Source organism: Pinus tabuliformis, chromosome 2_1 (genome assembly GCF_031772625.1).
Source record: "Pinus tabuliformis cultivar Carrire ecotype Pingquan chromosome 2_1, CPIR1, whole genome shotgun sequence".
In the NCBI taxonomy this organism is placed as follows: Eukaryota; Viridiplantae; Streptophyta; class Pinopsida; order Pinales; family Pinaceae; genus Pinus; species Pinus tabuliformis.
In genome coordinates, this window is record NC_142299.1 from 513,869,226 (window position 1) to 513,884,276 (window position 15,051).

General features: G+C 38.0%; 1 protein-coding gene across 1 annotated transcript in view; it reads right to left on the reverse strand.

Annotated features, from left to right (window-relative positions):
* The window catches only part of LOC149201213 (Gut esterase (DUF1350)), a 419,478-nt gene that overhangs the window by 169,664 nt on the left and 234,763 nt on the right, over positions 1–15,051 (reverse strand). The gene's annotated exons all lie outside the window — the stretch shown is intronic.

Genomic DNA, 15,051 nt, shown 5'->3' on the forward strand with positions numbered 1-15,051 from the left:
TCCATACATCACGTTTCAGCATCCCTATGGCATATGGGGGGCAGTACAACATGCTTGTGTGGCGCATATGGACCAAACACAAATTATTTTAAAAATGAGTTGGTCAACCTAATATTCAACCCTATGACCCTACTAATGCTATGTAATCAATGGTAATATTAAGAATATGCTATATGATTAATGGCAATGTTAAATTCTTAAAGTAAAAGGATGAAAATAAAAGATAGAAAGATAAAGGATAAAGCATTACCTTCAATTGTTTAAAGATGTTTGAGAGTGGTTCCAACCTCAGTGGATTTCATATGGACAAAGTAGAATTTTAGATCCTACTCAAAATCTAGCAGACTTAACAATTTTTAGGCAATGTTTCACCAACTTTCCAAGGTAGGGGGGTGCAGGAACAGCGAGACACATAGGGAGAACGTGTGGGAGCACCCATAAATTTTAGAGAAATTCAAGGGGGACAAGTGGAGATACCTATGTGTGTGTGTGTGTTATAAACATGATTCAAAATCAAATTCAATAATGAAATACATTGAATTCATACATCATAAATATATTAAAGTCTAAAGACTAGAATAGTAAATTGAAATCACTCCAACTCAAAAATAGTATAAAGTGATGAGTCAAAGACTCAATCTAAGGTCTTTAATATCTACAGTCAAGACTCAAAAGTTAGAACTGAAAATGAGCAATGGACAACGAACCAATGTTATGAAAACTAGACCAGTCATTGAACCCTTTGACCCCAAAATTGTGAACCGGAAAAAAGCCACACCAAAAAATTAGTCAACCAAAAAATACATAAATATTCAAATTTTGAAATAAATACGTAAATATTCACGTGTATCCATATGAATCTAAACCATTATACACAGATATGCAAAGTTTCTCATATATATAGCAAGGGTGTATATAACCAAAAAAGCATTGAGTGCAATTCGACGTTGAACTAAAAATACATCAACAAAGAGGCTCTAGATGGCCTCTAGAGTGTATAGTCCAAAAAAAATAATGCTACAACAAATACCTACATATCATCAAAAGCATTGCCTATATTGGGATCCTCATCATTAATATCACCCTCTAAGCATTGAAATAAGATAGAAAATGCTTAACATGTCAAATTGAGATTTCGTTTGAGTGATAGGGGCAGTTTCACTGGGGTTTGTTACCCACCACCATTGGGTGACCCCATAGGAGAAATTTTCTCATAGATTTGTCTTCAGTCGATAGCCAACAGCCCCTGACAGCCACCACTGTAGCCGATATTGTGCCAATTGATCTCTGCTTCCTACGCCAGTGATATGTCCCCTCTTTCATCTGTCGAAAGTGTATGTTTGAAGGTGGGACATACAATTCTAAAGGTATGTCATTCATTGTGCAATCAGGTGCTTATGATTGTTTATCCTTGAGCACACTTGATATGGATTATTGGGTGACTTAGAAGGATGAAGGCTTTGACTGTAGTCTTGTTCCCTCACCTTAAATGGGGGGTTAATCCTCAACCCTAGTCATGTGGGATCTCCCTATTGGCTTATAGCTTGAGGAAGGGCACTACTTGGGACACCTCGATTTTGGTAACACGGTCCCATTTTCCCAATTCACATTTTTCACTTCCATCCACACATTACAAGCCCTATTTCATCATCTTCTCTCTCTAGGTCCACATGACCACTGGGTCCACAAGGCTTTGGTACTCCCCCTCCCCTTGTCCACATGCTTGGGTCGAGCTTGGAACACTACCGCGGAGGTTGATGCTGCTAAAAAATGTAGGGATTAAATGCATATCATGGCCACATATGAAAGAAAAATAATATCACAAAATGCAGAAGATGGATGAGACATTAAAAATAGTGTGTGGAAAGAGGCCAAACATGAGCTCTCCCCCTTATCATTATGGCCATCACCTTGGCTCTTTAGGGCCCCATGAGCACTGCCCACATCATTAAGGAATGCATGCATGTCCCAACCCTTGTTGGGCGATGAACTGCCCCTCTTAAGGGGGTAGTCACAACTTATACCTTTCACAACATGCTCTCATCCCCTGAAGCCTCAAGCAATATAACAAAAGCAAAATCAATAAAAGGCAAAAGGAAAATGAAGAAGGGTGGAAAAACAAAGGTCGAAGTAATTCATGTACCATGATTACTCCTTCCTACATTTATACACCCAAATATGTGGACGTCCCTCATCATTACCACCCTTGAACCCATGGCATTTGGCTTTGAGACCCCTGTTGCCCTATCCACCCAATCATTATTCACATGACCCCTATCACTTGAAGGGTGTACCTTGGACATGTCTTTCCCTTTAGGGGCTGGAACACCTGATAGGGTTGTTTATTAACCACTCCTACCTAGGGAGGTCACACTATTACATGTTCAAGGCCCCAAATTTGGAAGGGAAACCCATTATGAATTCTCATTTGTGCCCTAGATTAACTTGCTTGGTTCACTTAGATGCATTAATGAATTATTGTACCTGATGGTGAGGAGACGTGTTGTTGTTCAAATTGTATAGTAGATTGCAACAACGCTCAAGGCAGGGGTTGTCACTCTGATCCTTGTCCTCTCCGTTTAAGTTGTCTCCCTAAAGCAGGCTAAGGGGAGTAGTCCCAATGGATGAGATGATGAGTTCAGGAGACACAACTGAATGGCCTAGCAACTTGGTTAAGAAAAATTGGAAAGTTTAATTATTTAAGAATCACTTGATTAAATTTATTGAAATTATTGATTAAATATCAATGCCTTAGGAGTCAAATTACTTGCACAATATGAATTAAGATACAAAGTCAGCGAACGAACTACTGTTGCTAGGATGAGAAACTATCCTATATGAGATGCGACACCTAAAACTAAGTGAGATGCAGGGTTTTGGTAAATTTTAATTAGAATGCCTATTCTAGATGAATCATTTCTCTCAACTGTATTGGAGTTAGTCTCGAATGTAGGTTGTAGAGAGAAGTCCAAAGAAAGGGGGCTCATGCCTCATTAACAATACCTCCCGTGGAGTTCTAACCACCCAAGTGCCTCCGTTCCTACAAAGGATTACCCTCGAGAGAACTGCAAGGTCACTTGTTTTAACCTTGGTGCAAGGGTCAAACGTCACAAGCCAAGAGAGAGGAGTGATCTTATCTTTCTATCAACCAAGCTTATACTTGGAGGTTATTTTTTAATATACACTTCTAATCCTAGAATGAAATGAAAAATGTGAGTGAAGACTTCAATGAGACAATTAATTAGATTGAGTACTCCAATAAGACAAGTTATTTTAGATATTCAATATGAGAGAAATTAGTGAAACACTTAAGGAAATTATCCCAAATGAAGCAAGAAGGAAGACAAGAGAGATCACAATTAGCAAGAGAATGATGGGTCTTGTTATCACTTATGATCATAATAGCACTTAAAGAGCCAAGATTAGCTAACAAGAAAGAAAGAAGAAAGAAGAAAGAAATTATTTTAACGTCCACGAGGCTAAAGATAACCTAAGGGACAGATTGCCTCTTCATCTGCTTGATGTATTCGGCCCTTTTTCTGTGAAGCTTCAAAATAAATGCTCCTAGCTTCTCGACAAACCCCTCGCTAAATAGATTATCCCAAGAGATAGCTGCCAGCATACCTGCATAACTTTCCTTGTTGTCTTTGAAGGCCTCACATTCTAAATTGAAATGTTTTTCTGTTTCCACTTTTCCGGAAGAACAAAAAATGCATACTCTTTCCTCTCACACTTCCTTTGGCCTTTTCCAGCGCCCTATTTCACAACAGAGTTAATAATAATTAGTCCTTAACTAAGCAATAAGAATTTTGGCTCTCCAAGAGATATTGGCCTCTATGTATGCTTTTGGTTGATGACTATGAGTGGGATTAAACAATTCAATATAGTACTTTTTCTTTCTTCCTAGCTCCTTATCCCAATTACACTTGTGGAACTTTTCGATAACAAAATATTTTATATCTTTGTTGTTTATGGGACATGCGTTCAAGCAAATACCCCATTTACTAAACCATTTGTTATTTTGCTGCATCCAAGTTTTTTTGCTCTTCCACAAAGCCAACCTTAGGCCATCTACCCTCTTCCATTTGCTCAATTTTTTTTAAATACCTTATGACTCGCACCATAACAGTTGCTTCAACAGGAGCAGTCCCTATTTCACTTAACAATATAGCATAAGGAACTGCACTTTTAATCTTAAATTTGTTTGTAATCAAACGCTTCTGAATTTTCTCAATTTGTCTCCACTGCATGTCGGATGTACCGCTGGCCCATAGTTCACAACCATAGAGAATCACCGGAATCACTAGAAGCCCAAAAAGAAATTGAGTGGTTTTCCAGTCCCATAACTCTGCCTCTCTACACCTATTTTGAAAAGCATAAAATGCTTTCCAACCCCCCAAAGTTATTTTCTTTCTACAACCATTCCAGCTTAGATTTTTGTTGAAGTCAGTTCCGAGGTATTTGTAATCCGCAACTTCTTCTAGAATGTTGTCTTCAAAGTAGACCTTATGCTAGTTATGTTTTCTTTTCTTAGAGAAAAACACTACTTTCATTTTGCTAATATTGACTTGCATCCCCATACTTCTACAAAAATGCCCAAGGGATAGTAAGTGCTCTTGCAAACCAAGAGCTGATTTAGCAATCAAAATAAGGTCATCTACATACAAAAGAAGCCTTATAACAAACTTGCCCAAATATATGCCATCACCCCCTTGCGAATTTAACCACTCCTCAAGCTTGTCGATATATAAAGCAAAAAGTGTAGGAGACAGTGGGCAACCTTGCTTGACCCCGATATCGCTTCTAAGACTTTCAAAAATGCCTGCTGAAGTTCTAATTTTGACTTTCACCTCTTTATATAGCCTATGCACAGCTGCTCTCAAATGTTTAGGTACCCCAAGTTCCTCCATTTTGTGCCAAAGCTTATCCATAGAAACCGAGTCAAACACTTTTCTGAAATCAACAAAGCAACAAAAGACTTCTTCCTTTTTCTCCCAAACTTTTTCAATGATGTGTGTTGACCACTATGTGTCAATGACCCATAGCAGTACACCCCCTTTTTCGCAAAAGGGGTAGCGCCTGATCGATGTGTTCCTGGCATCCAGGTATCATCATCAGCATGATCATGTTATATTGTAAACCCAGTCTGCATGTGTAAATTGTAAATAATCTTAGCAGATCTGTGTCATGTATGTAATTGCCTAGGTAAACCTAATTTTCTGGTGATGATCTACATTCCGGAAGATTTTTTGTCTCACCGATCCATAATCGGTAGAGTTTTCCTTCAGCCTTGCCCCAAAGTTGGAATGGATTTGTCATTAGAATGTTAGGGGAGTCCTAGTGTGCTAGAACGAGTCTATGTAAAAGTGATTTGGGAATAATTCTAACTATTTGGTTAGGTTATTTTATTACAAATTGCTTGATTTGCTAGATTATATTTGTGTCACAAAACTAGGTAGTCTGTGAGGGTCTTGTTCAAATGCGTTTTCCCCCTTGAGATGTAAAAATGTAAAAAAATCATGATGTAAAATGTCTTGAGAGTTAAAAAAATAATTTATCCCCTCATAAGTCCTAGGTCCTAAGTAATTTTAAATTTTCCAAAGGCTAAATTCGAGGGTCCTTTAAAAAATTAAATTTTAAAAGGTCCAGGGACTAAGGTTAATTGATTATTTTGCTAAATTTTATGCCCTTGGTCCCTAGGGTTAAGTCAAAGTCAAATTTTTGAGGAAATTAATTCAAAAATTTAATTTTTGAATTAATTAAAATGCATTTAATTGATAATTTCGAATTTCCTCAATAATTTAAAATTTCGACGGATGAGATTAAAAGAAATTTTGATCCTCATCAACGATCGAGATCACTTTGACAAGGATCACTCGAACTAGCTATTGGAAGATTTATCTTTAAATAGAAGGTCAGTTGTCAGTTGAGATCATTCGATCTTGGAGTCGTGTGCTAAGTGAAAGCTCTTTTGTAATCGTTTTTCATGTGCAATAAAGAAAGACTTTGGGGTTAATTTTCGCTGGTGTTACTCTTTGTGGAAATGTTGTAAGATGTTTTATTTTCATGCATAAATTTATTTTCAGCCATTGGTGATAGCTTTATGAAGAGTGATTTAAGCACAGGTATCTTGTTTGATCACTGGGGTTTGAATGGTAGTTTAAATTCTGAATATAATGGCAGGTATCTCCATTAAATCTGAATTTTATTGTCATTTTCTCTCTCTATGTTAATGGTTGAATTGAGTTGTGCAGGAAATTTTTTGATTTTGAGATCGTCGAGCGTTCGGGGAAGTTTTCAGTTGGACCAGCCAACTCCCGATCAGCATTTTCTGAAGGGCCCAGCTTGATTGAATCCCAGGCTTGTCATTAGAACTTCCATTGTTGATGCATGAAGGGTTTTCTCTGAAGCACCTCACCTTAAATTTAAAATTTTAAAAAAATATGTGTGGCATAATGATAGATCTGGCTGCTTAGAGCCTTTAGCTTGTGATTACTGTAATTATTTAGTTGGGTTTCTGGGGTTTCATTTTTGTTACAAGAAAACTTTTCGATATTTTTTTTAAAGCAGGTTGTGTAAAGCCCTCGTTGCTGCCCAAGCTTGCGTCTCTGCCTCTTTGGCATTTCCACGCTGCTTGTCAAAGCCCTCCATCTACGTGTTGCCTCTACCTTCACGTAGTCCTAACTGCTACCTATCCACAGTCCTTCTAAACCATGCATTTCTGTCATTTGCGTGCTGCCAAGACCTTCCAACACATTCTCAATCCGCTTCTTGCTCCTCCTTCCTCACGCAGCTACCCATTTTCAGCTCCCTACGCAGCAAATCCGCAGCCATATATACTTCACGCCCTCCATTTTGCTGCCTGCATATGCATATCCCTTACGTTGTTCCCCCAAACGCTGCATAAAAACTTGTGTTGACTTCTCCTTAACCCTCACCTCATCTGCAGTATCTATCTCCCCATTCGCTAGCCATTCCTCTCATGTTGCCTGACATCCTCACGCAGTCTCCCTCTGCGGCTATGATCCCTTTCCCTCATTCTCCCTTCATTTGCTCTCTGCACTGTTTCAATCCCACGCAGCTACCATCTCCATTTCTCAACCTTCACATTTGCTGCCCATTCGCACGTCCAACCCACGTGTGGCTCCATACTCGAGCTCCGTCAAACCTGCAAAAAATTGCCGCCATTTCCTTGCTTTCCTCATTGCTCGTGCGTTTTCCATCCATCGACCTGCCTAACCCTCACATGCAGCTCCTAGTCATGCGCCTGCACACAACAGAAAACAAAAACTGCTCGATCTGCATCACCTGTCCTCGCAAGCTCTACGCCCTCATCTGTTGATGCCCCTCCAATAACAACCACTCTTCCGTCCCTTGCTCCATTCCGTCGAGCTCTCTTCCTCACGCGCACCTGCAAACCTCATACAGTGAAAACAAAAAGCTCGTTCTACTTTCTAAAGTCTCATTGCTTAGGTATTCTGATTAGGGTTAGTATAGTTTATTTTTCTTTTTTTTTATGATATATGCATAGTTCTAGTTAGGATGTATATAACTTGTTGATTTTTAACTGAGGACTTCAACAAAAATAAAATTTTGATTTGGTCTATTTTTATTTTTATTTTTATTTTTATTTTTATTTTATTTCACCCTTTTTTTACTTTAATTTTTCATAAAAAAATAAAAATAAAGGTTCGATTTTTGGTTTCATTTAAATTTTATTTGATTTAACTTTGATAAAAAAATTTAAAATTGAAAAATATAAAAATTCCTAAAAAAAAAATAGCTTAGCACATATTGAGAAATTCACCTAGGGGATAATTGAGCTGTCAAATTTAAATCTCCTTCTGGGTGTCCTTTTGTGTTAAAGTTGTTGTGGTATCAGTATTTATCATTTTACTATAGTTAAGTGTGCTTAGATTCTTATATTTAAAGATTAACTATTGGAGAGTGGTAGATTTTCCTGAATTTGGTTCTCTAAGCATACATCTTTTAGCTCTGGGATCAAGATTGGTGAATTGTTAAATTTCCTGGTTGATTAAGATTATTGTATCTTTTGAAATTTAAAGCATCGTGCATCTGTTAAACGTTGAAATTGATCATTATTGCTTGAGTTTCTTAATGCTCGTTACATGTTAGACATTTTGCACCAATAACTAATCAATTGTTGGGTTTTCATTTTACCTAGCAAAATCGTTAAAGGCACTGGTATTTATAATTTAAAATCTAATTAAATCTTAAGTCTTGCTAAGTTTAAATCGAGTATTTGATTTCCTCGCTGTGTCTCCCAAACCGACTGATTCTCAGTTGGTTCTCCTTTATCCCATAGGGTCTACCCCCCTTAGCCTGCTTTAGGGAGACGGCTTAAACAGAGAGATCAGGGATTAGGGTGACAGCCCCTGATCTGAGCATTGTCGCAGTGCCTAGACACTCTGCGCGACAACATTTTTTGGCGCCGTTGCCAAGGATAGAGTTTTTCTATCCTTGGTCCTCACAACATTTCCTCATCATTTTTAATCATCTCATATTTTCTGCCATTCATTAGCCTGTCAAGTGACATATATTTTCCTAGCATCATTTGATCTTTTCATTGCCCTATCTTTCATCATCTCGTTAACCGTTTCATCTGCACCTTTAGCACCTGGACTTCTCGGTTCATTTCTTGTTTGGATGGCGACTCCATTTCTTTTCATTTATTTATTCCCAAACAAGAAGCCCTCCCTTATATCTGGTTGTTTGTTTCCTTTTGGATCCTAGAGTTAGATTCATGTTCAAGTGGTGACTCCACTTCTTTGATTTCTACAAGAATTTCTACTCGAAGCTCGCTTCTTGCGGATCTCTTCATTTTCTTGAGTAGAGGTCTCTCTCTATCATCCATTTGGTCCCTCACTATTCATCATGGATTATTCGTTTACCCCGTGTCATTTTACTGATGTTCTCCATGATATTCCGGAAGTGGCCATTCATAAATTGTCTTTGTTCTCGGGTGGTGATTTAGTTGTTGTTAGAAAGCATCTATGTAGGTTTTCTCGTATAATGCTCATATATTGTAGTTCTCCCCAATGTGATCATAAAGATGTCAAAATGCGTTTATTTGTTTTTTCTTTAGAAGGTGATGCTTTGAATTGGTTTAATAATTGTCCTGAAGATTCTTTCACTTCTTTACAAGACATCGTTCATGATTTTAAAGATAGATATGGTTATAAATCTTTATCAAGCATGGGCCCATAGACATTAGACTGTATAAGATCCAATATTCCTCTGGATCTACTATCACCGCAAGTGCATCTTCCTTTAACATTTTTCCCATTGGCACATCCATTGCATACTCCATCATAATTTGTCTTAAGTTCAGGAACACCTTTAACAATATCTTTCAATCTTCCCAAAGCTTTGTAGTGCATATGAGTGTACCTTCTATGCCAAATCTCACTAAGTTTTGTAGTGTTGTGAAAAAGAGCTTGGAATGAACAACCAAGGAGACGATATAGTCCTCCAATTTGTACCCCAATGACTTTAGCAGATTCAAAGGATGCATTTTTCTTCCATACTAGGACTTGTCCATAAAAAACACAACTCTATATCCTTTGTCTTCAAGAGATGATATGGACAACAACTTCTTCTTTAAACCGGGAACATATAAAATATTGTTAATGCATACATTACCTCTGGATTCCAATTAGTAAGATGATGTACCAGTGTTGATAATATCGCCAAAATATCGGCGATATTCGCAAATATCGCGATATTTTCGGCGAGCCGAAATATCGCCCCCAAAAAATCGCGATATTTGCCTGTTTTGAATTTCGCGCGAGATTTGCGATATTTCGGCGATATTTTCTAAAATATCGCGAGACAATGGAAAATATCGTTGGCGGCCTGTATAAATTGGTTTTTTAGTTTGTGGTTTCACGTCATTTCGTTTTTGTGAGAGCTGGAGACGCTGCGAAGGAGGGTTTGGCTGCGAAGGAGGGTTTGAATCCGACACCAACCCGCACGTCCATTATCTGTCTGCCCGTCCATTATTTGGCTGCCCGCACGTCCATTATCTGGACTCGAGACTGTAGCAGTGCTTAGAGATTATGTCGGGGTTGCTTAGAGACAGATCCAAACCCTTTTACTTGTTACAATCATGTCGAGACTGTATCACTATGACTCTTCTCCTCACAACGATGCCTGGACTGTGACGATGTTTGAGGTAGTGGCCATCAAGTATGTGACTGCGTATGGAATGAATGCTGAGAGTCTGTCTGCGTTGCCAGTGTTACATTTCGTTTTTTGAAGCTGAACTGTCAGTGTAGACAGAAACCATATAAGTATTAACTGAGAGTATTAAAATCCTGTGAAATAAACTTCACATGTATTCTAGAGCACTGATACACCAGAACAGGAAATGTCTATAGAGAAATTTCACTGTGGTTTTCTAATATTTCTATGCACAATGGCATTAAAGCTAGCTAGAGAAGAAATATAAATGGCATTCAGTCTCTGTTTTTAACAAATCCAAGGATTAATTTGTTTTTTTTCAACTGTATGGTTTCATACTTGTAAAAACATTTTACATACAGTTTTATTTGATGGATGATAAGATTAAAGATGGACCAGATGATGCCTAACAACAGCTTTATTTTTGGAATCTGTTTTGGATGCTGTTGGTGGCTTTTCTTTTATAGGGTGCACTTCCTCTGCTGCAGTGGTGGTAGATAAGATTAAATTCACCCTAACATTTCGCTTTTACCAATGATTGCATTTCACAGCAATTTCTGGTAGAATACTCCATGATAAGTGAGCAGTTTATATGTAAAGTTATTTTCTTGCATGGCCTTCTGAAAACCTGACAGGTCCCTCAGCTTGCATCTCATTAAGTCAACATACCGATAGCAGGTTTCTTCAAAGGAATAGAAATTGGAACCTTGTTTTCCAAATGTCCATTACAGTCAAGAGTCAAGACGTCCTGCTTTTTGTAGGCAAAATAATAAGTTAATAACAGAGTCAGCTTTGCGTAATTACCTTCAACTGAAGTAGGCTTGGTCACAACCGGTGCAGACTTCCCAAGTCCTTGATTGGACAATTATCACTATCAGGGATCAGCAGGATATGTGATGTTATTTTGTTTGAGTCCTTGATTGGACAATTATCAATTTATCACTATCAGGGATCAGTAGGATATGTGATGTTATTTTGTTTGAGTCCTTGATTGGACAATTATCAGGGATCAGCAGGATTTGGTATCGCCTTTGAAGTTTGATGTATCATTTCTATTTGACATCATATATATCAATGCCTTCTTCATATTTATGTGCCAATGTGTTTAGTTCATGTTGTTATTGCTTTATATGTTTAGAAATCTGAAAAAAATGAATATATTATGCATTTTTTATGCTTGCCGATATTTGCCGATATTTGCGCCGATATTGCCGATAAGATATTTTCCGGACCCTCGCCGATATTTTCCCGATACCGATATTATCAACACTGTGATGTACCAATGCCCTTGACTTCATATTTTTCATTGTCTCCAAGCTCGACCTTTTGAGAGAACTTATTTTCAAGTAATTCAGAAAGATAATCACGGTTTCAAGTCATGTGCCTAGAGGCACCGCTGTCCACAAGCCAAATTTCATCATGATTTTCAATGGAACCTGTAAGTGCACAAATAATTGAGTGTTCAAATTCAGAATCACTACTCCTATGCCTCCTCTTTGAAGATGGCTCAATTGGATCAGCAACAAATGCATGATGTCTTCTTCTTCTTTTACGATCATCATCCCTTTCATAGTCATCTCTTCAACTCCTTTGAGGACATTGAGCTCGATAGTGACCATAAGCTTAACAACGAAAGCATTGAACATTTGTTAGATCATTTATGTCTCTTCTATCTCTGTTGTCTCTTTATCCCTTCTATCTCTTCTACTTGGAGATGGAGGAGGAGGTCTTCTATGAGAGGTAGAGTCCTTCCTTGAAGCAGATCTTGAACCTTGTATTTTTCCAACACTTCTTTGGAATTTGCCAAAATTTGATTTCTTCTTCTTGTTTCGCTTAGCATGAGCTGCAAATGCTTCTATACTTGGATCTTCAATTTCTCCTCTGGAATAGAAACTTGACTCTTCTTGAGTGCATGTTACCCATAGCTTGTCAAAGGTTGGAACATTCTGTCTTGTGCTAATATCTGAAGCAGATGAGTCCCAAGATCTAGGTAAATCACCCAAAGCAACAGCTACCAATTTCTATCAGATACTTCTTCATCAATGACTTTGAGTTGGTCTCTAATTTGAATTCCACTATGTTATTCTTTTCATCTTGATATTACGAAGTTGACCTCTTAGATTAATGGATTGATTCACATTATTAATGGTATACAACCCAATGATAGCATCGTACATAGCCTTAGCAGTCTTATGTTCAACAATATAGGGAATCAAATGATCCCTAACAGAATCCAATAAAATGATTCTTGTCAAAATATCATATTCATGATACTTATCTTTTCCTGTTTGATCAGATGGTTCAGTGACTTTACCTATGACAATTCCCAAGACTTTGTTCATTTCAAGAATGATCTCAACCCTTGCCTTCCAAGCCCTGTAGTTAGTGGCTCCTTCAAGCTTGCCTTCAGTCTTCATGAAGGAAGAATTCATGATGAAGATTACCGGTCACAATAGAGGACAGAACCCAAAAACTTTTCAAACTCTCTTCAAGATGCTCTTCAATTGTTCTTCAAGCGCTCTTCAAGACGATATCTCTGCTATTTTCCTTCACCAAAGCTCTAATACCATGTTGCAATTCTAGTGTTGCAATGACTAGAATAGTTTTTCACAATTGATAACTACTTCTATTGATACAAACAGTTCCTTCTTTATCCTTTAATCAACAAGTAGCTATACATGAAAAACTTCAACCATTAATTCTTCAACAAGAGCATTAAATAGAGATCTCAGTTGACAATGAACAATAGACAATAAGCAAGAGACAAGAGACACCAAGATTAGGCTCACAGCTAGGGCAAAACCGACAAGGGGAAACCTAAAAATTCTTTCCTTATCAGAGAGGATTTTTCCATCAATAGTACATCAAAATATTCCAACAAAATGGTCAACAATGAAATACCAATCAAAGTCTGCTCATAGAAGCAGAAAATCCACTTTTGTCTATGAGTAAGGGTTGCACAAAGAGTCTGAAACTTAGGCCTGTAGCGACTGAAGTATGAGGCCGAAAATACCACAGAAATGTCAACAAACTGTCAAATATTTGGCCCAATAATTGCAATTAAATCCTCGGTCAACTTCTGGTCAATGTCACATTAAAGGTGCGAAGTTACAGTCAGCAAAAGTATCCACATCTCTAATGTTTTCGGCCTTCTAGATGACACAAGATGGTAGCCAAAACAGAAGTAAAATACCCAAGACAAAATTCGGTTAACTTCAGACCAAAGAATAAGGTCAACACAGATCAAGAAATCATTTCTTCTTCCTCACACGTGTGGTATCTCCTTCCTGTGATTGCAAGTCAATCTTGTGTGATTGTGGTGGTCAAATGAGAGCCAACGAGCACTTATACATAGGCGTCTTGAGAGGGCTAATTAGCCCTAGTAGGCCGACATGAAGACCTTCGAGCTGACTTGTAGGAGACCAAAAAATTAATTTATTCCTTATGTTTGCAATGAAAATTGGCGACCATAGCTACATTACTTTTCAACAATAAAAGCTCCAAGCCAGAGAAAAACCGCACAAGGGGGAAAATCCAAACAAATTCTCTTCTTATAGAATCAAATCAAAGTGAGATATTCAAGACCCAAAGACCAAGACCAAGACCTCCACAAGCCCCAAGTCAGACCTCCTTCATAACCTTCCTCAAACAAGTCAAAGTCCACAAATACAATGCTAGTCAAACTTCACCAAATCTAGTCAAACTCATAATTTTGGCCCTGCAACACAGATCTGCAGTTCATACCTGCAACTTCGGCCCTCCAACTTGCAGAATAACCCCAAAAATCTCGCACGTGTGGGCAGAAACAAGCACAAAATTCAAATTTTCCTTTCTTCCTTCGATTTCCCTCTTCCTTGGCCTTCGCACTTATTTTCTTCCTTTCTTGCTTAGAGATCGAACTTGTGCGAGAGAGTGTAAAAAGCAGGATGAAGTCTCTTCCTTTTATAACCATCCATGTGGTCGAATTGGGCCTCTTTTAGGTCGACTTCTCCTAGCGGGGCCGACTTGGTCTTGGGGGTCAAAATGACTCTTTTAAACTCAAAAATAATATTTTTCTTTTGATACAAATTGTCCAAATGGGACTTACACATGACGAAATTTATTCTTGACTCTAGTAAACCCTAGAAGCATGCAGAACATGCTTGACTAGAAAACTAATAACAATAATAATTTTTATTTTTCTTCTTTTTGCTTTATCATGAAATATACATTGATACAAGTATAAAGATAATTATGGAGACCAAACCTAGTTACAATTTTCAACACTCACTCTCAACTAGGGAGGTATTCATAATTACACAACAAGATACAAGGATACTCAAATTGAAATATTTTCATAAGAAGAGTCAGATTGATAAGCCATCATCAGGCATCAAAATCATAACCAACATTGTCAAATTGCAATATAGCACGGCCTTGACTAACAAACTCTAACTCTCCACAAGATTAGAGCACAATGTTGGGAGGCATACATATGGACACCAACACCATAGCCTCTCAACGGACATACCCCATCTAGATGTTCAACAAGTATGTCCTTCCAGGGCTATTTTTATCTTGGATTCCCAATCCTCAAAGAACATTGGTCCTCTTCGACCACTCTTATCTTGGATGCCCTACCTCATCCTCAAAGAGTGTCGGTCCACGAGACTACTTTGATCTTAGATTCACAATCCTCAGGTAGTATCTGTCCCAAATGCTTATCCAATCCTCCATTCTCCCTACCAATTCCTTCACTAGACTTATGGCTGTTAGTCCTAGTCTAGTGCATGACACATGGAGAATATGGTGTCCATCACTCCCTCTCAACTAGGGAGGAGATATCTACAAGTCCAAGCTTGTTTCTCA